Here is a 26,989-nt window from a genome sequence, read left to right as displayed (position 1 = left end):
AAAAGAATGCTAAATGTTTATGCACCTAACAACAAATTCAAACTACATGAAACAAAAAAATTACAGAAATTCAGGGAGGGATAGATAAATCCATAATTACAGCCAACGATGTCAATACCCTCTCTCAGTAATTGATGGAACAAGTCAACAGAAAATCAGTAAGGATTTAAAAAAAAAAAAAACAGAAAAACAAAAACGATACTAGCAGCCAACTTGACCTATTGACATTTATACAACACTTCACCCAACAACAGAATACACATTCTTTTCAACAGCACATGTTCCCCAACCACAGGGAAGTTAAAGTAGGAATTAATAAAAGGAAGATCCTTTTGAAAATCCCCAAATATTTAGAAACTAACACACTTTTGTGTAACCTGTGGGACAAAAAAAAAAAATAAGCCAAAGGAGAAAATAAGTATTTTGAACTGAATGAAAATAAAAACACAATATATCAAGTTGTGTGATAACCTGCTAAAGTGGTATCTGAAGAGAACTTTTATAGCACTAAATGCCTTTATTAGAAAAAAAAAAGTTCTCAAATCAATGGCCTCAGTGTCCACTCTAAAAAAAAAAAAACTAGAAAAAGAAAAGCAAATTAAACCTAAAATAGAAGAAAGTAAATAATAAAGGCCAGAGCAGAAGTCAATGACATAAACAGAAAAGCAATACAGAAAAATCAATGGAACTAGAAACTGGTCCCCGGAGATCAGTAAAAATGATAAACCTCCAACAGACAAATCAGGAAAACAAAGCAAGAGGACACAAATTACCAATATCAGGAATGAGAGAGGTGACATCACTACAGATTCTACAAATATGAAATGGATAATAAGGCAATGTTATGAAAAACTTTATGTCAACAAATTCAACGACTTAGATGAAACAATTCCTTGAAAGTCAAACCATGAAGTTCACTTAAGAAGAAATAAATAACCTGATTAACCCTATATCTATTTTTTTAAAAGTTGAATTAATAGTGAAAAACCTTTTCATAAGGGAAACCGCAGGCCCAGATGGCTTTCCCGGTGAATTCTACCAATCATTTAAGGAATAAACAATACCAGTTATATGCAAACTCTTCTAGAAAACTGAAAAGGAGGCAATACCTCCCAACTTATTCTATGATGCCAGTATTACCCCGACACCAAAGCCAGACAAAGACATTACTAGAAAAGTAAATTACTGACCAATATCCTTCAGGAACATAGAACATTTCTAAACAAATTTTAGAAAATTGAATCCAACAATATATAAAAAGGATAATATATCCTAACCAAGTGGAGTTTTGTCCAAGGAATGTAAGGATGGTTTAATGTTTGAATAATCAATCAGTGTAATTTACCATATTAACAAACTAAAAAAATTTAAAACCATGATCATCTTAATAGACAAAGAAGAAGCATTTGGAAAAAGCTGACATTAATTCCTGATTTTTTAAAAAATCCCTCACCAATTAGGAATAAAAGGGAACTTCCTAACCTGATAAAGGCCATCTATGACAAACCCACAGGGAATACCATGCCTAATATTGAAAGACTGAATGCTTTCTCCTTAAGATCAGAAATAAACTAAGAATGTCCTCTCTCACCACTTCTACTCAACATTATACTGGAAATTCTAGACAATAAGGCAAGAAAAATAAATAAAAAGCATTCAGATTGGAAAGAAGTAAAACTGTCAGTATTCACAGATTACATGATTGCCTATATAGAAATCTGAAGGAATCTACCAAAAGACTACTAACAAGTGAGTTTAACAAAGTGGCAGAATAGCAGGCCAATATAAAAAATTCAAGTGCATTTCCATCTACCAGTAATGAACAATCAGGACTTGAAATTTTAAAATATCATTTATAATATACTCCAAAATATGAAAAATAAATCTGACAAAATATGTGAAAGGTGTGTACACTGGGAATGACAAAAACACTGCTGAGAGAAATTAAAGAAGGCCTAAATAAATCAAGAGATATATCATGTCCAGGGACTGGAGGACTCAATAGTGTCCATATGCCAGTTCTCTCCAAACTGACCTAAAGATTTAAAGCAATCCCAATAGGCTTCTTGTATAAATTGTTACCAGATTCTAAAATTCACATGGAAATATAAAGGAACTAGAATAGTCAAAAGGAAGGACAAAGTTGGAATACTAACACTACCTGATTTCAAGACTTATTATAAACCTGCATTAGTTAAGATAGTATGGAACTGGTGTAAAAATAGACAAATAGATCAGTGGAACAAAATAGAGCCCAGAAATAGACCCACACATATGTGGACAACTTATTTTCAACAAAGGTACAAAGGCAATTCAGTGGAGAAAGGATGGTCTTTTCAACAAAAAAAATGGAACAATTTGATACCTATATACAAAAAAGTGAACTTCCATTCATAACCCACAATATATACAAATTTAACTATAAATGGGTCATCGACCTAAATGTAAAAACTCAAATCATAAAACTTTTAGAGGAAAACATAGGAAAAAACCATTGTTACTTTGAGTTAGGCAAAGTTTCTTAGATATAACAAGAAAAGAATGATGCAAAGGAGAACAAATAGATAAATCGGATTTTATCAAAATTTAAAACTTCTGCTCTTAAAAGAACACCGTTAAGAGAAGGAAAAGAGCCACACGGGATAAAATATTTGGAAATTATATATCTGATAAAGGATTTGTATCCAGAATATATCAAGAACTTTCAAAATTCAATAATGAGGGGGCTTCCCTGGCGGTCCAGTGGTTAAGACTCTGCACTTCCTTGGGACTTCCCTGGTGGCGCAGTGGTTAAGAATCCGCCTACCAATGCAGGGGACACGGGTTGGAGCCCTGGTCCAGGAAGATCCCACATGCTGCAGAGCAACTAAGCCTGTGCGCCACAACTACTGAGCCGGCCTGTCACAACTACTGAGCCCGCGCACCTAGAGCCCGTGCTCCACAACGAGAAAAGTCACCACAATGAGAAGCCCACACACCACAATGAAGAGTAGCCCCTACTTGCCGCAACTAGAGAAAGCCCACGCGCAGCAACGAAGACCAAAGCAGCCAAAAATAAATACATAAATTTCTTTAAAAAAAAAAAAAAAGACTCCGCACTTCTACTGCAGGGGGCATGGGTTCGATCCCTGGTCGGGGAACTAAGAGCCCACAAGCCGCATGTCATGGCCAAAAAAAACAGAAAAACAACCCAATAAAAAATGCATAAGGTGGGGCCTCCCTGGTGGCGCAGTGGTTGAGAGTCCGCCTGCCGATGCAGGGGATACGGGTTCGTGCCCCGATCTGGGAGGATCCCATATGCCGCGGAGCGGCTGGGCCCGTGAGCCATGGCCGCTGGGCCTGCGCATCCGGAGCCTGTGCTCCGCAACGGGAGAGGCCACAACAGTGAGAGGCCCGCATACCGCAAAAAGAAAAAAAAAAAAAAATGCATAAGGTGTATGAACACTTCTCCAAAGAAGACAGATGAATAGTAGATAAACACATGAAAAAATGCTCAACTTCATTAGTCATTAGAGAAATGCAAACTAAAACAATGAGATAGCACGGCCCACCTGTTAGAATGGCTAAATTAAATTTAAAAGACTAACCACACCACGTGCTGATGAGGATGTGGAGGAACTGGAACTCTCCTACACTGCCAGTGGGGATGCAAAATGGCACAACCACTCTGGTAAACAGTCAGTTTCCTAAAAATATAAACATCTGATCCAGGCATTCCACTCCTATGTATTCACCCAAAAGGAAGGAAAGCTTTTTAATGTCCTTTCAAAGGCTGGTACACAAATGTTCATAGTAGCTTTATTTGTAATAGCCCCAAACTGCAAACAACTCAAATGTCCATACCACTCATAAGTAACAAGGAACAAACTCTTGGTTCACAATAACGTACAGCATGCATGGGTCTTGAAATAATTACACTGAATGAAAGAAGCCAGGAAAAGAATACATAAAACAACAAGGTCCTACTATATAGCACAGAGAACTATATTCAATATCCTATGATAAACCACAATGGAAAAGAATATTTTTTATTTTTTTTTTTATTTTTTATTTTTTTTTTGCTGTACGCGGGCCTCTCACTGCTGTGGCCCCTCCCGTTGCGGAGCACAGGCTCCGGACACACAGGCTCCGCGGCCATGGCTCGCGGGCCCAGCCGCTCCGCGGCATGTGGGATCTTCCGGGATCGGGGCACGAACCCATGTCCCCTGCATCGGCAGGCGGACTCCCAACCACTGCGCCACCAGGGAAGCCCGGAAAAGAATATTTTTTAAAAAGAATGTATGTGTGTGTGTCTATATATATATATATATATATATATATATATATATATATATATAACTGAATCACTTTGCTGTACAGCAGTAATTAACACAACACTGTAAATTAACTATACTTCAATTTTACATATATATATTTTTTGGCTGCACCACGCGGCACGTGGGATCTTAGTTCTCCGACTAGGTATCCAAACTGTGCCCCCCTGCATTAGAAGCATGGTGTCTTAACCACTGCACTGCCAGGGAAGTCCCCAATTTTTTAAAAAAAAGAAAAAGAATACACACTGTTTCGAGTCCATTTATATAAAATTCTAGGATATACAAACTAACAGATAGTGACAGCAGAAAGGCTGTTGGAGGGTGGGGGAGATGGATTACAAAAGGACAGGAAGAAACAACCAAAAACCAAAAACCAAAAACCAAAAACCAAAACCCCAATTCAAAAGAAAAAAGCCACCCTGGATTTCTACAAGTATTTTTACCTGAATGGAACTAGTGGCTTTTATTTGAGATAAGCTGAGATCTGGATGTAGTGTTTAAACTTTCTCTAAATATTTCCCATCGTGTTATTTTTAGAGCTAGCATGGGATTAAATAGCACTCACTAATATACCGTGACAACTGGCAAACACACATAGGTAAACGCCAGAGAACCATTCACACTTCCAAGGCCTCTAGTTGGTCCAACGAGCAGTTAAAGAGACAGAAAGCATCACAAGAAAACACAGTGACAGCTTTTTAAGAACCATGGAAGGAGAGGGAAGAACAGCAAAATGTTTCCAATAAAATCTTACTCATGTTTCCAAAAAAGCAATTCTAACTTGTCCATAATGGAACAAGGAAAAAGGGAAAAGCTCATCTTTCATGTTCAACATCTTTCTACCCAAGTTTTACGTGTATATGTAGTTTTACAGCACTAAAGCGGAACCACGAGGGGAAAATGCAAAAGGTAGGTTCTGCTCTGTAAGTAAATTTATCATCACATTTGCTCTCGTTTCCTTCCACCCATTTATCTTTTCAAGTTGCCAAGAACATCCCTGGGAATAATCACCTCCTACGTCAAAAGCTGGGGATAGGATAATTGGCATCTGATGATGGGAGATGACATCTTTAAATAGTCACTTTTAACTTCATAACATATATTTCATCTTTAACCATGTATATACTGCTTCAACTCCTAGCTTTAAAAGGCAGGGGGGTATATTGGAAGATGCCCCAATAACAAGCATAAATTCTCCAAAACTTTGCAATGGCTAAAAAAAATTTTGAAACCCATTAGATCAAGTGTCACTTATGTAACAAGGATCTTACAAGGCCTAGGAAAAGGTCAACATCCATCCTATCTATCTGTCTGTCTGTCTATCTATCAAAATGACTTCCTGGTTAATGATTAAAGGTTTGAGTTTTTGAAATATCATGTACTATGAAAAAACCTAAAGGAAAATAAATGATTCTTTGTGGTACTAATAAACACACACCATGTATCATTCATGTGAGATGCTGGTACTACTTTATACAAAGTGGCAACAAATGTGAAGGAACCCATTTGGGACATTCACATAATGTTTCTTACAAGCTCATAATACTGGAAACCAAAGGAATTTGTTCGGTTTGATACCAACACACTCACACCCATAATACGTCTCCACCACATTGGGTGGACCTCGGCCAAGACATCACACAAAGTGCGTGGCTGATTGTTTCTGCCTCGTCCAAACCAACTCCGCACAAAGTTGAAAATGAGAGCCTCAAGCAAGAGCAAATACAACTCCCGTAGCCCAGTAGCACTGATGGCCGGCTCACTCACCAGCAAGCAGATGCTTGCAGCACTGTTTGCTTAAGGCTGCTACAGTACGGCAGAAAGTTATCTTAGGAAAGCAATGACCCTGACATCTATGCTAAAGAACCTTCCACATGTGTGCACTGGGAGCCACGTGCAAAGATGCAAGAGCAGCTCTGCTTGCAATGAAGAAAACTTGGAAACAACCCAGATGGCCAGCAACAGGGGATTTATTAAAACTGTGCTACAGTCCCCCGAGCAGACTAGAACACAGCAGTTATGGCTACAGCCATAGGGAGTGACATGGTTAGACCTCTGATGCTTTGTAGAGTTAAAATCAAAAAGAAGACATGTTGGGCTTCCCTGGTGGCGCAGTGGTTGAGAGTCCGCCTGCCGATGCAGGGGACATGAGTTTGTGCCCCGGTCCGGGAAGATCCCACATGCCGCGGAGCGGCTGGGCCCGTGAGCCATGGCTGCTGAGCCTGCGCGTCCGGAGCCTGTACTCCGCAACGGGAGAGGCCACAACAGTGAGAGGCCCGCGTATCGCAAAAAAAAAAAAAAAAAAGAAGACATGTTTACAAAATATGCACAATATGTACCATTTGTTGGGTAGAACATCCCCCCAAAACACTACGTTTCCTATGTATAAACATAGCAACAGAAAAAGAAAAAGACGTGGGAAAATCCAAAAAAAACTCCTAAGAGTGGTCACCTCGAAAAGGAAGAGGAGAGAGAGGAGGGAATTGAGAGCTGAGAGGGTGGGAGTCCTCCACCGAACGCAGAACAAGTAATAAGAGAAATAGCGATTTAATCCTGTTACTGTCGACTGCTTTTTATATCCATAAAACCGTCCCCAACTCTGCACACTAATGTTTGTGCCTCAGATAACTGGTTGACCTTTTCAGAGCGTATCTGGGGGAAAAAAGGGAAAAGAGAAAGAACAAAACTTTTTATTGTTCATAGCTGCCAACTTGATCTTATTCTGGTTCTGGAATGAACCAATTTAAACTTATTTTTCCAGGGTTAGAGGTTCTAAGATTGACTTGATGAGGTGATATCAGGGCATTCTATACAGCTGTAATTTTTCTGCAGAATTCCTCTTTGTACCATTTTCTGTATGGTTGGCATTATTTGTGAAAGGGAGTTGAAAAAACTATTGCCTCTCTCTCCAAGCTGGGAGACCTTCAGTTTTTCAGAGGTTACACAGGCAACACATCCTGCTTCAGTCCTCACCTTGCTATGTTCTGCAGGGGCCTGCACACCGCCTCTATGTGGCAGGGATTCCTGCTTGGATGGAGTGCCGAAAGAAGGTAAACACAGGTACCATGAACTTTCTAGCTGCTCTTCCGCTGAAAATCACAGAAATCTCACATGATGAAATGCCAACGAAATGAATTTAGAATCCAAGAGTCATAGGCACCAGCAACAAACAATTGAAATATTCATAGATGGGGGGACTCAATAGTGTTAAGACATTAATTTCCCCCAAATTCAATTATAGCTTCACTACAATCCCAATCAAAATCCAAGCAGGCATTTTGTAGAAACTGATGAGCTGATTCTAAAAAGTATACAGAAAATCATATGGAAACAAAGGACTAGAATAGGCAAAACAGTTTTGTCAAAGAAGAACAAATTTGGAGGATTTACAATACGTGATTTCAGTACTCTCCATAAAATACAATCAAAGACTGTGTGGTAATTGGCATACAGATAGATATACAGATCAATGGAACACAAACCACAGCAACAGACCACACGTACACGGTCAAGTGAATTTTAACAAAGGCACCACGGCAGTTGCATGGAGAGAGGATAATCGTTTCAACAAGTGGTGCTGGATATGGGAAAAAATGGACATCAAGCCCAACCTCACACCATACACAAAAATTAACTCAAAATGGATCCTAGACCTAAATGTAAAAGTTAAAATGATAAAAATTCTTGGAGAAAACCTTTGTGACCCAGGTAGACAAAGCTTTCTTAGGACACAAAAAAGCATAAAAGAAAAACATTGATAAATTGGACTTCATCAAAATTAAAGACTTCTGCACTTTGAGAGACCCCACTGAGAACATGCAAAGGCAAGCCACCAAGTAGGAGAAACTACTAACAATACGTATATCTGAAAAAAGACTTGTGTCCAGAATATACAACGAACACTGATGATTCAAAAATAGGAAGGTGGGCTTCCCTGGTGGTGCAGTGGTTAATAATCCACCTGCCAACGCAGGGGACACGGGTTTGAGCCCTAGTCCAGGAAGATGCCACATGCCATGGAGCAACTAAGCCTGTGTGCCACAACTACTGAGCTTGCACTCTACAGCCCATGAGCCACAACTACTGAGCCCACGTGCCACAACTGCTGAAGCCCACGCACCTAGAGACCGTGCTCCACAACAAGGGAAGCCACTGCAATGAGAAGCCCATGCACGGCAATGAAGAGTATCCCCTGCTCGCCACAACTAGAGAAAGCCTATGCACAGCAACAAAGACCCAACATAGCCAAAAATAAAACAAATAAATTATAAAAAAAAAAAGAACTGGGTTAAAAAAAAAATAGGAAGGCAAACAAGCTATAAAAATGGGCAAAAGATTTGAGCAGACACTTCACAAAAGATGTAACAGGGACTTCCCTTGTGGTCCAGTGGTTACGAATCTGCCTTTCAATGCAGGGGACGCAGGTTCGACCTCTGGTCAGGGAACTAAGATTCCCACGTGCCGCAGGGCAACTAAGCCCATGCACTGCAACTACTGACCCGTGCACATCAACTAGAGAGCCCACATCCCACAATGAAAGATCTTGTGTGCCGCAACTAAGACCCAATGCAGCCAAAAATAAATAGATAAATAAAAAAGACAATGTAACAAATGGCCAATGAGCACATGAAAAAGTGCTTAACATCATTAGTCATCAGGGATATGCAAATTAAAATGAGGTACCACCACATACCCACTAGAGTAGCTAAAATAAAAAAGACAAGTGGACCCAGAGATTATCATACTAAGTGAAGTAAGACAAAGACAAATATTATATATCATTTATATATGGAATCTTAAAAAAATGACACAAATGAACTTATTTACAAAACAGAAATAGACGCACAGACATAGAAAACAAACTATGGTTACCAAAGGGGAAAGGGGTGGGAAGGGATAAACTAGGATTTGGGGATCAACAGATACACACTACTATATATAAAACAGATAACCAACAAGGACCTATTGTATAGCACAGGGAACTATATTCAGTATCTTGTAATAACCTATAATGGAAGAGAATCGGAAAAAGATATATATATATATAAAATTAATCACTTTGCTATACACCTGAATAACACAACATTGAAAACCAACTATACTTCAATAAAAATATAAAAGACAGGAATTGAAAGATGTGACCCAACTGGAACCATGTATTTCTGGCGGGAATGTACAATGGCACCACATCACCTGGTCCTCGGCCCCTTATTCCATGTGTCCTCCACGCATTCAATTCACAGGTTCATATAACCTGCCTGGCCTCATCAAGCCTGCTCTAAAACCCTGAGTTTATGAGATTAAGCAATGACAGGGGGCTGTGGCCTCTGGCTCTGGCCCTGGGTTCTAAACTGTCCATCACCGACAATGCAGTCGCAGGGATGCTGTGAGTAGCTAAGTGAGCCTTCTTCAGGCAAAGTCTTGATTTAGGTTACCAGAGAAAAGCATGCTGTCATCACCTCAGGCAATCTAAATATCCAAGCCTGCGGGGTTTTTCTTCCCTCCTCTGCAAGAAAATTAATTTCTCCAAGAACTCTTTAAAGCAGTTCTCAGGGCTTCCCTGGTGGCGCAGTGGTTGAGAGTCTGCCTGCCGATGCAGGGGACCCGGGTTCGTACCCCGGTCCGGGAAGATCCCACATGCCGTGGAGCGGCTGGGCCCGTGAGCTATGGCCGCTGATCCTGCGCGTCCGGAGCCTGTGCTCCGCAATGGGAGAGGCCACGTGAGAGGCCCGCGTACAGCAAAAAAAAAAAAAGCAGTTCTCAAAGTGAGGGCCCGGACCAGCAGCACCAGCACAGCCTGGGAGGTTGTGAGAAAGGCAGAACCTCAGCCCCGCCGCAGGGTCCATCCGCATCTTCCCAAGATGTTTAGGTTCAAGTGCCGAGCGTGCTAGGCCACAACCAAGGCTCCATGGAGCTAACGCAGGTGAAAGCCCTTCACACACTGTGAAGTGCTGTTAAAATGGATGCAGCCCTTGCTGGGGAGGGGCGGGGAGGGGGGCGCGTTGCGGGCAGCAAGCAGGGGTGAGGATGTTGAGGGCGGCCCCAACACAGGAGCCGGTGGCCGCAGAAGTCCTGCCTGGAAGGAGACAGTGTCTCCAAGACACCTTCATTTTTTCAAGCAACCTCAACTGTGGTTAATCACTTTTAGACCCACTGCATTTCAGTGGGGTTCGGGTGAATCATTTCAGAGGAGTGAGGGAGTAAAAAGGCTGAAAACCTGATAAAAACTGTGGCATCCCTTTCCCAGAAACACACACATTTTACATACACTTTTGGTGAATTCACAGATTTCTTAGTTTTGAGTGCAGTGGGCACCAGATTAAAAATCTCGGGGAAGGGCTTATCTAGGAAGTTCAGCGCCAGGACTCTGCTGGCACCGTAGCTGGAGGGCACTGGCCAAGGAGGTTCTCCAGACCACATGGAGGACCACACTGAAAGGAATCGCAGTTAATTTCCCCTACAATACTTTTTGAAGACCTACCTGTGCAGGTACCTCTCTAAGACGCTGGGGCCAGGACAGACAGATCCTCCAGCCAGGTGTCCAAGATTTGTGGCTTCTCAGGACTCCTTACACCTGTGAGAGAAGTAGGATCAGACCTGTGTTCTCTACTTTAGGGCTCACAGAAGGTCACAGGGTCAGCCTCCCTCAGGACACCCCAGACCCTGCGTACCTCAGGCATCCCACCTGCCCATCAAGATACAGATGCACCTCTATCATTTAATCCCCTCCCTCCCCTCAGAAGACAAAGCTGAAAAAAGCACCTGTTAGAATCTCATTTCCATTCCACCTGCCAGTTAGTTCTGGGCTCAGCTCACATGTGATGTTCTCTCATTTGCTAATTTCTTTTCACTTTTTATAAGCCCTATCACTTCTGTACAATAATTCCAACAACTCAGTGAACACCAAAAAATGGAGGGGGACAATGGAACCAATTTTATCATCAACTATTCAAAGGCAATGCTCAGTAATACATTTTAATTCTGAAAATGTTCAATTTTTTTTTTTTTTAATTAAAGAGCTGCAGTGAGATTTGCACATAGATCTCAAACACTCCGGGAGCAGTAACCCAGAGTTCCTGTCTGAGGGTAAATGTCAGGGCCTTTTCCAGTCACCTGCCCAAACCGTGACATTTAAAGCAACTTGGTGAACACAACTTCCTGGCATGTATAGGTTTCCCATTTGCCTATACACCTGCACAGTGGACTGTGGACATTCTTAATTTATGTCTCCTTATACCCTGCGAGCATCACTGGTACCAGGCGGCAAAGGTGCATGTAGCAGAATGTTCTGTGCAGCTAAAAAGCTGCAGACAACCCAAGGCCTTACTCCCAGAAATTGATTAAATCAACTGTGATAGAGCCACTGGATGGGAAACCGTGCAGCTATTAAAGAGAATAAGGTATCTCATCCATGCATTATATTATAGTATATAATGCAGTATATATAATTTACGATGCAATAGTGTAATAGTACACATCACATTAATGTATAAGAGAAACTGTTAATTTTAAAAATAATATATGCTATCACTTATCGTGATTATAAAATGTACTACAAGCCACTGTATTAGTTAACACATCCATACATTAATTAATGGAGAATCAAAGTGCACTTTAAAGTCAGTCCATTTGAATAAAAATAAAAGGGCACGTTTGAATACATAAATGTGAATATGAGTATCAATTGTCTAAAGCATTGCGGCTCAGCCTTTCCCGCGCATTGGCATCACCTGGAGGAGAGCCTGTTAAAGCCCAGATTGCCCGGCTCCCCCAGCAGGTCTAATTGGGTAGGTCTGGGGTGAGCCAGAGAAGTTGCATTTCTAACCAGCTCCCAAGTGATGCTGCTGGTCCCGGGGCCACGCACACACCCAGGGCTCAACCGCGGCAATCTGGAAGAGGAGCTTTGGGGCTTTTTATTTCAGAAAACTTACACATTCATTCAACAACACTCGTTGAGCGTCAGCTCCATGCAGGGCAGACGTAGACCGCCGGAGGGGTCGGGCTAGTAAAGGAACCACAACCTTTTCCTCCGCCTCCTGGGTGCCTCACCCTAGAGGGGAAACTGAGGCCCCGAGACCGGTTGTCCAAAGTCGCGGAGTCCCTCTGGTGGAGCTGGGATTCGACCCCCATGCTCTGAAATGCCTGCAAGCGTCCTGAGCGCTCCCGAGCTCCAAACGAATTCCTCCCGCCGAGGCTGTGGGGACTCTGGGGACTCCGGAGACGAGGTCCCCGGCCCGACTCGGACACGCAGGGTCGGACGGACTTCTCTGCCCGCTCTGCTGCCGTGAGTCTGCTGCGGGCGGCCGGCGCGCGCACGCTTGAGCCCCGCCCCGCCGGCCGCTGCGAAAGGGCGGGGCCGGGCGGGTGCGCTGGGGCCCGCGCTCGTGCCCGTGGGGCGAGCGCACGGGAGTGGCGCCAGGATAGAGGCTCGCCGAAGCGCCGTTCTAACGCAGGCGCGGTGGCCAAGTGGTAAGGCGTCGGTCTCGTAAACCGAAGATCACGGGTTCGAACCCCGTCCGTGCCTCCCGTTCTCATTTCCCTAGAAAGGGCCACCTTTTAGGGGTGTGACCACTTTTCGACAATAATCATCGATGTTCTACCGTTTCTGGATCCCATATTGATCGATAGATCTTCGCCTCTGGGTGCCGACGGAGCCAACTGTTTTCACTCAGTTTAGATTCAGGCTCTCTCCGGCCCGCGGAGGTCAAAGTCCTGGGGGTCAGGCCTCTGCACTGCTGTGCCGCTAACTTCACCCGCGGGGCGTTTGGCTCCCTGCAGACAGCGCCCCCTGCAGTCCCCGGACGCCTCGTCCTGTGCGGGATGGAGGAGGGCTCCGGGTGGGCGGGGGTCTTAAACTCCGAGGCCCCGGAGGTCACGTGAAAACCGTGGCCCGAGCAATGATTTTAGCGCAGAAAAACCTACAGAGGATGGCCCTTGGTTCAAGAGCCACTAAGCATTTTTCTGAACGTTAAAGTCCAATTGTTTCCACACTAATGAGAGAACTGCCGTTGCCTGACACTGAGCCCACACCCAGAGTCAGCTGGTGTCTGGCTTGCTATTTTTAAAAGGAAGTCCATTGTAGGCACTGCGTTAGAGAGGAAATCCTGCCCAGACTTGGAGCTGGTCCGACATGAAAATCTAAAGCTCTCTCCTCTCTCTCTCTCGGAGCCTCCGTTTGCCCCTCAGTAAAATGGATCTCTGGTCAGCGCTGGCGTTTGTAAAGCAGCTGCCGAGAGACTGGCTGTAGAGGCGGCTTCAGTAAACGGAGCTACCGTCGTAAGGCACCCATTTTCTTTGCATCACCACGGGGCTGCTCGAATGCATTTAAAGATGTTATGCAATTACCTCAACCTCCAAGAGCTGGCATATTGTATAATCTGGAAACCAGCTTGACCTAAATTGGGGACACCTGTATCAGCGCGAGATTCCTACTGGAAGAAAGCATTAATGGAACTCTCGGTGTGTGCCTAGTGGAGCCGGAGTCTGGGACAACCTCGGTGAACAAGGGTGGGTTCACTCAGAGAGAGGGGGAGATGGATGCGAAGGAGATCGGAGAGCCTGGCAGGAGCGGCGGGGGTAAGAGTCCTCCTCGGCAGCAGAGCGCTCACACTTGTGAGCAGTTCATCAGCATCCCCTGGAGGCGTAGTTAAAATGCCGAGCGCTGGGCCCCACCCCCCAGAGCGTCTGCATTCTGTTAGTTTGCGGTGGGGCTTGACATGTGCATTTCTAACAAGCTCCCAGGTGATGCTGACGGTGTTAGTTCCGGGACCACCCATTGAGAACCATTCCACTAAAGAGAGCTATATTCTAAAGCCACATTCTAAACCCAGGAGCACGTGTGTATGCATGTACACAAACATGTGAGTTAATACATATAAACACAGTGAACACCAGTGCTTCTCACACTTCAGCCTGAGGATCAGGTTAAAATTTAGGTCGGACTGTGCGTCTGAGGTGGAGCCGGAAAATCTGCATTTCTAATTGGTGTTTTAGTGATGCTGATGCCGCTGGTCCCACACCTCACTGAGTATGGGGGGGAGGGGGGGAAGAAGGCTGCACACAAAAATAATGTAACGGAGCAGGACCCTATGGGGCCTTCCCGGCGTAGCCTTCGCCCACATCCTCTGCTTTAGCGCCTCTCTGAAGTACCTAGATAAGTGTTTGATGTGAAAGTGTTTCACAGATGTGAAAAAACCCCACCAAATAGAAGATATTAACTACTTGATGACCGTGAGCATGTAGCCCCCAGGCCTCCTGGAGCCGACGGACTAATAAAGTTAACTCCTGTGCCACTGCCCTGTTACCTCACCATCAACCAATCAGAGACCCGTACAGGAGGTGGTCCCGTACCCTGCGGCCCCCTTCCCTCACTTGGCCTTTAAAAATGCTTTGCTGTAGCACAGGGAGATCAGCTCGGTGCTTTGTGACCGCCTGGAGGGGTGGGATAGGGAGGGTGGGAGGGAGACGCAAGAGGGAGGGGATATGGAAACATATGTATATGTATAACTGTTTCATTTCGTTATAAAGCAGAAACCAACACACCATTGTTAAGCAATTATACTCCAATAAAGATGTTAAAAAAAAAAAAAAAACAAGACATGTACCACCATGTTCATTGCAGCACTATTTACAGTAGTCAGGACATGGAAGCAACCTAAGTGTCCATCGACAGATGAATGGATTAAGAAGATGTGGCATATATATACAACGGAATATTACTCAGACATAAAAAGAAACGAAATTGAACTATTTGTAGTGAGGTGGATGGACCTAGAGTCTGTCATACAGAGTGAAGTAAGTCAGAAAGAGAAAAACAAATACCGTATGCTAACACATATATATGGAAGAAAAAATGCTTTGCTGAAACCCTTCAGGGAGCGTGGGGGTTTGGGGGACACGAGCCACCTGTCTCCTCGCATGGCCCTGCGATAAACCTTTCTCTGCTCTAAACTCTGATGTTTCTGTTTGTTTGGCCTCATTGTACGTCTGGCACATGAACTTGGGGTCGCTAACAATAACAGTTGTTGCCTCTCTGGAGGGAAGTAGGCTGGGGTAGCTGTTGAAAGGATTCCTTCACTTCTTACCCTGTGAACTTTCACATTGTTTGGATTTTCTACCAGATGATTGTATTACGCGTGTAATTTTTTCCCCCCAAAATCACCTCCAAAACCCACAGAGGCAAAGAGAACCGATTAGAAAACAGGCAAATTATATAATGATCCAGAATTAAGTCATATAAATGCTTGAGTGTTCTCTGCTCTCCATTGAAGTGTTTCGTCGTTTCTTTTTAGGTGACACAGAAGTACACTTATGTTCCTCCGTATTAAAAATATCCCCAAATAGTCCTCCCCATTAAAAATAAAATGACCACACTGCCCCCGACAGGCGGGCCAGTATCTGTGGAGCTGGTTAGTTGTCCACACAGATTTTCCTGTCCTTCCCTCCAGAAAATGAAGCAACACTCCTCTGGGACACCATCCCAAGAAAGAGCCCATTCTCATCCACGCCCACCACTGCCCACACCCCACCCCACCCTACACAGGGTGCTCCTCTCTCTGCCCCAGGTGAAGAATGGACTTTAGAAAATTTATATAAGGTACTGTAGGTTTCCATTTACACACAAAAACAAAATTGCATAAAATATCTAAGGGTATATATTCATGTATGGAGAAATGCTTGCTGTTTTATTTGTTTTTTGTTTTTAAGCCTGGAAGATTACACTTGAATCTCAAAACCATCACTGTTGGTTGAAATCTGGGGATGACACGGAGCTGTAGGACCAATGTGGCACAGGCTGCAGGATCAGAAACTAGTGAGCAAAATTCTGAATTCAGGTCCTGTTTACACTTAAATGGGTAAAGCTGACTGTGTGTCTGAATAAGTAAGACGTTTTGTGTTGATTTAAACTGCTTGTGTTCATGAATATATAAAGCCGTGTTTGGATCTCTGTAACTTCTGTATGAATTTCGTGTCTGAAAGTCACCTTGAAATCAGAAGTCTTTGTTCTATAATCACACTCTAGTCTCCCTTAGAAATGTAAAGAGAAGAGAAGACCCCTGATGCTGGGGTTAGGAGGAAAGACAGGCGGGTGTCACTGAGCCTAGAGGGACCCTCTGAGACCTCACTGTGAAAACTTGACCATTGGGAAGAAGGTGGATTTGCAGAAGGAGACCAGGGCTTTCTGGGAAAGAAGAAATTAAACTCTTCCAACCCACCTTCCTGTTATCCAAAGTTAGAGAGAACTGTAGGACAGGTCCTGACAGTCAGTGGCAGAAAAAGGTTTAATAGGACTTTTTTTTTTTTTTTGGCTGCGTTGGGTCTTCATTGCTGCACACAGGCTTTCTCTAGTTGCGGTGAGCGGGGGCTACTCTTTGTTGTGGTACATGGGCTTCTTATTGCTGTGGCTTCACCTTGTGGAGCACAGGCTCTAGGCGCATGAGCTTCAGTAGTTGCGGCACACGGGTTTAGTTGCTCCACGGCATGTGGAAATCTTCCCAGACCTGGGCTCGAACCTGTGTCCCCTGCATTGGCAGGCAGATTCTTAACCACTGCGCCCCTAATAGGACTTTTGAAGTCAAAGAGGGAGCTACAATCCTAGTGTTAGCAAAGAAGGGCTGTTTTTTGGGTTTTGGTTTTGGTTTTTTTGCGGTACACGGGCCTCTCACTGTTGTGGCCTCTCCCGTTGCAGAGCACAGGCTCCGGACGCGCAGTGGCTCAGTGGCCACGGCTCACGCGCCCAGCCGCTCAGCGGCATGTGGGATCTTCCTTCCCGGACCGGGGCACGAACTCGTGTCCCCTGCATCGGCAGGCGGACTCTCAACGACTGCGCCACCAGGGAAGCCCAAGAAGGGCTGTTTGTCAACAGAGGCTGCGCAGGAGAAAGCTTCAACTGTGACACCATGTGGCAGCATGAAGCAAGAGCAGCACTAGAATTATTTTCCTGCCCCACATCTACAAGAATCAGTGGGAGGCATGGACTAGCCACATAACCTCTCTGTGCCTTTGTTTCTCCATAAAATTGGAGTGACACACACTCACTGGCTTCCACTCTCATGGAGTTCGTCTGATGACAATATTGTAAACATCCACCAGCCAGGACGGTTCAGTAAATGGAGAGCCATCCCTCATGCCATCATGGGCAGCCATTGAAAGGAATGATTGGGACTTCCCTGGTGGTGCAGTGGTTAAGAATCCGCCTGCCAATGCAGGGGACACAGGTTCGAACCCTGGTCCGGGAAGATCGAACGTGCCACGGAGCAACTAAGCCCGTGCACCACAACTACTGAGCCTGCGCTCTAGAGCCAGTGAGCCACAACTACTGAGCCCACACATCACAACTACTGAAGCCCAAGCACCTAAAGCCCATGCTCTGCAACAAGAGAAGCCAGCGCACTGCAACAAAGAGTAGCCCCCACCCGCCGCAACTAGAGAAAGCCCACGCACAGCAATGAAGACCCAACGCAGCCAAATAAATAAATTAAATTAAATTATCAAAAAAAGAAAGGAATGATTGATTTATTGATCTGAAGGGGTGATAATGAGATACAGCTAATTGAGAAAAGCCGACATCCTGTTTTTGGGGTTTTGTCTTACAGCTTTATTGAGGTATAACTGATTAACAAAAAATGGCACATATATCCAACTTGATGAACTTGGACATATGCATACACCTGGGATACATCCCCACATTCAAGGTAACAGATATATCCATCACCTTCAAGTTTCCTGCATCCCTTTGCTTCTTTGTGTATGTGATAAGAACATTTAACATGAGATCTACCCTTTTAACAAATTTGTAAGTATACCATACAGTACTGTTACCTATAGGCACTATGTTGTACAAAACATCTCTAGAACTTATTAATCTTTTTATCTTTTTATTTTTTTAATTTATTTTTGATTGAAGTATAATTGATTTACTATGTTGTGCTCATTCATCTTGTATAACAAACTCTGATGTTCTGTTTTTGTAAAAATAAATAAGCATAACTACTGTATATAAAATAGGTAAACAGCAAGGACCTACAGTATAGCACAGGGAACTATACTCAACATCTTGTAATAAACCATAATGGAAAAGAATCTGAAAAAGAATATATATATGTGTATGAATATATACACATATATATATCTGAATCACTTTGCTGTACACTTGAAGTTAACACAACATTGTAAATTAACTATACTTCAATAAAAATTTTTAAAACATATATAAGATGCAATAAATAAATAAGCATATTTATCAGTACACATAGTGGTGTGTGTATTGTTTTTTGGAATGTGAAGGATGCCCATACCCCAGGCAGAAGGCTCCACGTCATGCTACTGACAGTGAATACCTCCAGGTGGGGCGAGAAGTGGAGAGGAACTGCAGGAAAAGTTACTAATTTTTTTTCCTAATATTGTGGCATTGGAAAGAAAAACTGTGTTACTTTGGATTCACTATTAACAACAGAAAAAAGAGAAAATGTAAAGAGGAAAGAGATGGCAGACTCTGGACAGCACAGGCGTTAACACAGAGCTGGCACCACATCCACGAGGTGCTGAGCGTCCAGTGGAAAGGCTCGCTCTTGTCCTCCACTCTGACCCTTTCCAAGGGGAGCCTCCCCTCCACTGCCCTGGCACGTCTCCCATCTGGGCTGACATCATGCGCTTAGTAAACCTACATTAAAGAATAAAAATGGGACGCCTCATAAAGGAGAGAGTGGTTTGTAGCCGAGCATGAGCTGAGAACCACATTTCAAAACCAGAAGCGTATTTCAGGCGTGAGTACCACTTAAAAGAAAATATTGTGGCAGGCCCCTGGAAGCAACAGACGTTGTTTATGTCACATCGACTTGAGTTTTGCTTAGCAAATCACCAGGCTGGCGTGTGACGCACATTTCCTGAGACTGTATTCCCTTCGGCCCCTGTCCTGCCCTTCTAACTCAGGTGAGCTGAGCTGATTTTTCCTTACTGAGGGGTCAAAAAGAACCCCTGAACCTGAGGCCCCGCTGGATGAAAAAATCTGTAATAATTCTTGAAACAGGCCCCGATAAGAAAGCCCATATGTCCCTTTGAGAAGTTTTGGTGAATGGACTCTAAGGAACTCACTACCCTTGCCTTCTAGGATTCATGCCCTTGTGTAATCCCTTCCTCTTACCTGTGAGTGGAGCTGTGACCTGTTTCCAACCAACAGAATACAGTAGAGGTGGCATGATGTCACATCTCTGATGGTCACATAAGATGGCAATACCCATCTTGCTAGCAGACTCTCTCCTCTTGCTGATGTGATAAAACAAGTGGCAGTGTTAGGGAGGCCCATGTGACAAGGAACAGAGGGCATCATCTAGCCAAAACCAGGAAAAAACTAAGGCCCTCAGTCCAACAGGCTTCAAGGAACTAAATTCAGTCAACAGCCACATGAATGTGAAAGCCAAGTCCGTCCCTGGGTGCTGTGGACTGAATGTTTGCATCCCTCCCCACCACCAATTTCATGTATTGAAGCCCTAATCCCCAATGTGATGGAATTTGGAGGTGAGGCCTTTGGGAGGTGATTAGGGGTAGATTAGGTCATGAGGGTGGGACCCTCATGGAAGAATTAACCCCTTATCAGAAGCTCTCTCTGGGCTGTGTGAAGACTCAGTGAGAAGGCAGCTGTCTGTAAGCTGGGACGAGAGCCCTCACTAGACACCAAATCTGCCAACACCTTGAGCTTGGAGTCCCCAGACTCCAGAATTGTGAGAAATAAATCTTTGTTGTTTAAGCCACCCAGTTTGTAGTATTTTGTAATATTGAACCGACGAGGACACTGGCTGGGCATTGTGAACTCAGCCCCGGCCAACACCTTAATTGCAGCCTTGCAGAGGACCCAGCTAAGCCGTGCCTGGACTCTGACCCAAAAAACTGGGAGATTATGCACGTGTGTTGTCGTAAGCTGCTAAGTTAGTGGTAATACTGTTATGCAAGAAGAGTCCGACAGGGAACACCAAAATCTGATCGTCCGAGTCCCCACGCGGAACTCGGAGTCACCATGGGAGTCCCCATGGTGACATCTACACAGTAGCCCAGCAGGAAACCTGGGAGTCATCCCTGTGTTCATTTTCTCCTCCTGCTGTACCAAGTTCCCACAGCCTTAACGGCTTAAAAGAGCACAGTTTCTGTACATCAGAGCTCACGTTAGCTCGGCTGGTTACTCTGCTTGGGGGTTTCACAAAATCAAGGTGTTGACCGGATGGGCTACTATCAGGAGGTTTATCCAGGTTGTTGGCCAAATTCAGTTTTCTTGCACTTGTAGAACGGAGTCCTCTCTTTCCTTGGCTCTACAGGCCTCTCTGCAGTCAATGCACATGGGGTCCCTACATCTGGGCCAAATCCTTCTCATATTTCAAATCTCTCTGACTTCCCTTTCTGCATCGTTCTCATGTGAGCCAAAGAAAGTTCTCTGCCTTTAGAGCTCGTGGATTTAGATTGGGCCCACCTGGATAACACAGACTCATCACTCTATTTAAGTTGAAAACCTTAATTACATCTGCAAAATCCCTTTTGCCATGAAACAACATATAGGTTCCAGGGATTAGGGTGTGGACAATATCTGGAAGACCATTATTCTGCCTACCCCAACCCATGACTCACCTCTCCTCCTCATCTGCTCATCTCATTGGTCACTGCCCAAACCTCTCTCCAAACAGTCACCTCCTCTGTGTTGCCTCCCTGTACCATTTCTCCTTTGACCTCTGGGGTCTGGACTATTGCAGTAGACTCCTAATTGGTCCCCCTTGCTTTCAGCCTCGTTCCTTTTCCATCTCCTCCCACTGTCACCTGACCTCTGTCAAACACAGCAGTGAACATGTCACTTGCATCCTTTGGTCCTTCATGAGAGGCCCACCACCGCCACCAGGATAAACCCCAACTCCTTAGCCTGGTATTCTAGGCCCCAAGCGTCCCTCCTACCATTCTCCCCCTTGCTCTTGCCACACCAGCCTTCGTTATTCCTTCAGTTCAGCTTGATTTGTGCCTGTGCATATGCTGTTCCCTCGGCCTACAATGCCCTTCCTCTACCCCCATCTTGGAAAACTCCTACTCATGCCTCAAAACCTTGCCTAATTGTTACTAACTTAACTATGATTTTGAATCATTCCTCAACCTCTTAGTTGGAGTTAGTTGCTATTTCCTCTGTGTACCACCAGCACCTTGGGTGTATCATTTTGATAGCACCTATCACAAGATGTTACAGTTTCTTGCTCACAGGCCCATGTATCTCCCAAAAGCCCAGAAGCTGAAAGCCCAAATGCTCACAGGAGCCAGACAGATCATGTGAACATTGAAGCTGCTTGGGTACAAGACAACAGGGACTAGTGGGGACAGAAGAAAACTTGAGAGGACATGCCAGGTGAAAGGCCACCACAGAAAACCCCATGTAGGGGCTTCCCTGGTGGCACAGTGGTTGGGAGTCTGCCTGCCAATGCAGGGGACACAGGTTCGAGCCCTGGTCTGGGAGGATCCCACATGCCGTGGAACAGCTGGGCCCGTGCGCCACAACTACTGAGCCTGCGTTCTGGAGCCCACGAGCCACAACAACTGAAGCCTGCGTGCCACAACTACTGAAACCTGCGCATCTAGAGCCTGTGCTCCACAATGGGAGAGGCCACTGCAATGAGAAGCCCTCGCACCGCAACGAAGAGCGGCCCCCGCTCGCCGCAGCTAGAGAAAGCCCGCGCACAGCAACAAAGACCCAACGCAGACAATAAATAAATAAAAGTCCCATGTAGATGAGACACAGGAATCCTACTCTGAGATGTAAACCGTGGGGAAATTCTCATTGTATCCACCAGGCTGCTCGGAACAACATTGCTGGGAAGAGCTAAGTGTCCATCAAGGGGAGCATGAGCTGAGAACCACATGTTCTCAAAGCCCCCACCACAGGAGCTTTGGCCTGAAGAGTAAACCATGGTGGGTCCACAGGGTGGAATCAAGTTCTGCAGTTCAAATGCATAAACTGTAACTCCATTGCGCGAGGCAGATAAAACTCACAAAAAGAGGAGCAAAAAAAGGCAGGCATAGAAAGATGATACACCATGATACCATTTATACAGAATTAACGTTATGTAAACAATACCCTGTTTGTTGTTTCTGGCTACTTAGGTAGTAAAAGCATAGAAACATGCCCAAGAGTGATGAAGTCTAGACTCAGGACAGTGTCATCCGTGGGGATGTCAGAAGATGGGCTGAGACAGAGAAAGGGCACACGAGGGTCTTAGTTGAATCTGGATGTGAGTTATGTATTAATTCAGCTGGGTGGTAGGCACACAGGTGTCTGTTAACTTATTTCCCATCCTTTTCGGTTGGCCTGAAATAGCTCATAATTAAAAACAAAAACAAACCAAAAAAAAAAGTGGGTCAAGTGTGGTCTAATCCACATCTCACCACCTAGCTCAGAGCCTGGCACAGAGATGATGAGGGAAATACTGCTTCCACTTTACAGATGGGGTAATTGAGAGAAAGAGAAAGGAGGTACTCAACCTGGGCCCCGGAGGAATTGTTGGCGTTGGGTACCAGGCTGGAGAAGCGTGGGCAGATGCAGGAATGGTTCATCCCTAGGCAGCTTCCGAGGACTCCCCTGGAACCAGCCCTCCCTGGGTCAGATTTACTCTGATTTTTGCAGAATGTGACATTTTGAGGCAATACCCGTTCAATATCGGAAAGGAACTGACCAGCTTTTTTGGCCTCACTAGGCAGCATGCAGCATCTTAGTTCCCCGACAAGGAATGGAACCCGCACCCCCACCAGTGGAAGCGCGGAGTCCTAACCACTGGACCGCCAGGGAAGTCCATGACCAGACATTTCAACCTTCACTGTGGGCTGTAGGAAGGTATCAGAGGGGATGCGGGGTGGCGAGCGCTCCACTAATAACACAGCTCGATGTCTTTGAAAAGACCCCCCGCCTTTCTTCACAGCCCGCCCATCCCAGTAGGAAGCTGCCTCTGGCCTCTCCCCAGACTCTACATCAACCCAGCCGGGCTGACTCCCTTCCGTCTGGCCAGCTCCACACTTGTCACACACACCATCTATTCTCTTCCTCAGACTCTGTCTCTTCCCAGTGTATCTCCAACCTGTCTAGGTTCCTTTTGCTCCGTCCCCTCACCTATTATCCAGACAGACATACCAGGAAACCTTGCTCCCAAGGCTAAGATAGAATTCTTCTGAGTCTTTGGGAAGAGGCTGTGGGTATTGAAAAAAATACTACTTTCTTTCTTTTCACAAGGATGACCACTCTCATTGACCTGAACCAGCAACTCTCTGCTCCTCCCAAATCCCCAGTCCAGGACAGCCAGGGTGACCCACCATCCCCATTCACTTGGGACTGTTATAGTTTTATCACTGAAAGTCCCATGACCCGGGAAACCCCCCAGTCCTGGGCAAACCAGGATGCTGCGTCTCCCTACTTTCCTTCCTTCCTTCCTTCCAAAGGAATTCAGTTTGAATGTCATCTCAGGGACTCTCTTAAGAGGCCTGGGGACAGGCTGCCACAGCTCTCGTCACTCCTGTTAGGAATGACCGCCAGCCTCTGACCACCCAGAAAGGCCCTTCTCCTGCTGGACCCCCAGGCTCCATGTTTTTCCCTGATAAGGCCCCAAGCTCGAGTCTTTCACAGCCCACCTTCTTGATTTCAGCCATACCTTGTACCTCCTGCATTGTATTCCACTAATATTTTTATTTAACTTAACTCACCTGGATAACCTAGACAATTTTATCTCAAAAGAAAAATGTTATCTCACTTCCTCAGATGGAAAAAGAGCACCATCTGCCATAAATGGGTGATAATTACTTTAAAATGCAACAAAAACAAAATGATCTTTGTACATTGCATAGCGATACTGCTACGATGAAATGTTCTGAGCCAGAAGCCTGGGCCCCCTTCCAGGGGGCTTAGTAAGTGTTAGGAAGGTGTTAAACATGGAGCAGCACCTAAGTGAGATTTTCTCCTTCACAAGATCACAAAGCGTATAAGAAAAGTGAAAGGGGAATACATTTCTACTAGGTTATTCAGAGCTATCTAATGCCTCCTCTGTGGAGGATCTACCTTGCTCTACAATATGGGCCTTGTACTTTAGGGCTACGTCTCCCCAGTGACCAACAGTTGGAGCAAACCATCTGATCATTCAGTGGATCTCAGCAGCCAGGCAGTGACCACGCCACCAGCCAACATCTACTGTGAACCCTCTGGGTGCTGAGCCTGGGAGAAGAGCCTTTACATGTCAAGTCATCGAATCATCCAGCAATGCTCACAGCAATCAGAAACTGAAGCTCAGAGAGGTTCACTGGCTAGTCTAAGTTCACCCAGCTAAGAAGTGGTGGAGCCCAAGCTCAAATCCATATCTGCTCATCTTGTGGTCAGTGTCACGCATGGATTGCTGCATCCCCAAGATGCAGGTGGAGACAAAGACCCTGGATGGGCCCATGTTGTCCCAGGAAGCACTGATAATTGCACGTTGCATCCTTAAGTGGTAGACACTTAAGGCCATGAAGATCAGCTGGCTGATTGACCTCAGCTCTGATTGGAAAAAGAAAGCATTTTAGGTCAAGTGCCCAAAACTCAAATACATACATGGCCAGGCAGGTGAATGGCCAGACCTAAGTGAATCTAGCCAGGCAGCGATCTTAGTTTGGATACTTTATTCTACAAGGAACAGGAATTCCCTGGCTCAAACTGGCTTAAACAATAAGATAATTTATTATGCATTTCTCAGGAAGTCTAGAAGTAGGGTAGGTTTCTGGATTAGTTGTTTGAGCAGCTCCACCAGGCCACCAGAGACACGGGTTCCTTCCATCTCTCTTTTCTGCCATCACTGTGTTGGTTTCACCACAAGACTGGTCCCCAAATGGCTGCTGCTGTTCCAGGCATCATATCCAAATCCATCTTGTCTCATTGGTTGGGATTGTATCACATGACCATTCTCCAACCAATGACAGAAAGTTTCCCCTGAGCCAAATGGCTGAGCTGGGGAGAGGTGAGGAAGAACAATGGGAAGAACAGATCTTCCATGACCAAGTAGAGAAAGCATGTAGGGCAGCCACTTGAAACAGAGATGCTGCTGCTTATAAGCTTCTGTGTTCTCCTCTTCCTCCTGGGCCCTGAGCTAGGCACCGCATTTCACAGCCCCCTTGGGTCCCTGTTGGGCCTCATGACTGGTTCTCACCAATGTGGGACACTTCCCAGCTGATACAATTAAAAGCTGGTCTGCTTTCCTACCATCTCCTTCACCATCCTCCAGCTCAATGTAGAAAGAATGAATCCCTCGAAGATGTCAGAGCCATGAAGTGGAAGACATCTGTTTCCCTAAATAATGTGTGGACACCCCCATCCCCCACTTCTTGGACTATGATATTGTAATAAGGAAGAAACTGTATTCTACTACAAGTTAATCACTAAAGGGATGTTGTCTACAAGCTTAAATTATACATAATGGCCCATCTCTGGGAACCCTGCATCCCAGGTAACAAGCATTAAGCTAAAATACCTTTGTTTAGCTCACATGAAACATCCTGACCAGGCCCACCTGTGAATGACTGTGGGAAGGAAGAAATTAACATATCCCCTCCAGAGGCTGACTGGAACCAGGAAATGTTTGACTTGACTCCCTCTCCTTTTACTATAAAAGAAGCCTGAACCCTAACTCAGGCAAGATGGTTCTTTGGGACATGAGTCTGCCATCTTCTTGCTCTGCTGGCTTTCCAAATGAAGTCGCTATTTCTTGCCCCGACAACTCGTCTTTCGATTTACTGGCCTGTCAGTGAGCAGTACGAACTTAGACTTGGTAACAATATGAGCAAGAAATGAACTTGTATTGTGGTAAGCCACTGAAAGCTTGGGGATGTTTGTTATAGCAGCTAGCCTTCACTGACTAATATATCCTGTTATCCACTGTTCTGCTCCAACCAACTGTTGCTCTGCAGGAAGACAGGCCTATGGCTGCCAAATCTTTTTTTTTTTGATGGGTGGGATTGTGTTTCTGTCTTACTGGTTGTTTAGCCTGAGGCTTCCAACACTGGAGTTTGTAGGCTGTTGGGTAGAGCTGGGTCTTGGTGCTGAAATGAGGACCTCCGGGAGACCTCACTCTGATGAATATTCCCTGGGGTCTGAGGTTCTCTGTTAGTCCGGTGGTTCAGACTCAGAGCCCCCACCACAGGAGCTTTGGCCTGACCCCCAGCGGCTCGCTTGGGGGTTCCTCCCATCTCCTTGGGCGTCAAGGTCCCCCACCAGTATCCGGCAGGCACCCTAGTTGTGGGGAGATGTGAACTCCGCATCTTCCTGTGCCACCATCTTGACTCCACCCCCTGCCAAATCTTTTGATCACCTGATTTTCTTAAAAGACACCAGAAATCTGGATTATTTAAATAGGAAATTTCCTGGTTTAAAAATGTTGGCCACCAAATCAAATTTATTTTTATTATTTTAAAGCCTCTGTAGGCCAAATGAAACATGTCTGTGGGCCCTGCTCAGCCTGTGGATTGCCAGTTGCAACCTCTCATAAAAAAACCCTCCAAATCCAACAGCATTTATTTTAAAGTTGGTATTGGTCTGAGAGGTGGTGATGGGTCCACAGTCATGTGGGTTCCAGAGAAGAATTCTATGCTGATGGAGATGTTGATCAACTCTTTCATTTCCAACTGGACTGGATGTGGAGCATTCT

At 45.0% G+C, this 26,989-nt stretch overlaps 1 non-coding gene across 1 annotated transcript; it reads left to right on the top strand.

Moving 5' to 3' along the window:
• The first annotated feature begins 12,768 nt into the window (after window positions 1-12,768).
• TRNAT-CGU (transfer RNA threonine (anticodon CGU)) lies at window positions 12,769-12,840 on the top strand. The gene has a single exon. It is a non-coding gene; the product is annotated as a tRNA-Thr (tRNA).
• Window positions 12,841-26,989: the final 14,149 nt, after the last annotated feature.

This window comes from Mesoplodon densirostris, chromosome 16 (genome assembly GCF_025265405.1).
Source record: "Mesoplodon densirostris isolate mMesDen1 chromosome 16, mMesDen1 primary haplotype, whole genome shotgun sequence".
NCBI classification, from domain to species: domain Eukaryota; kingdom Metazoa; phylum Chordata; class Mammalia; order Artiodactyla; family Ziphiidae; genus Mesoplodon; species Mesoplodon densirostris.
This window is presented reverse-complemented; position numbering and strand designations above follow the sequence as displayed.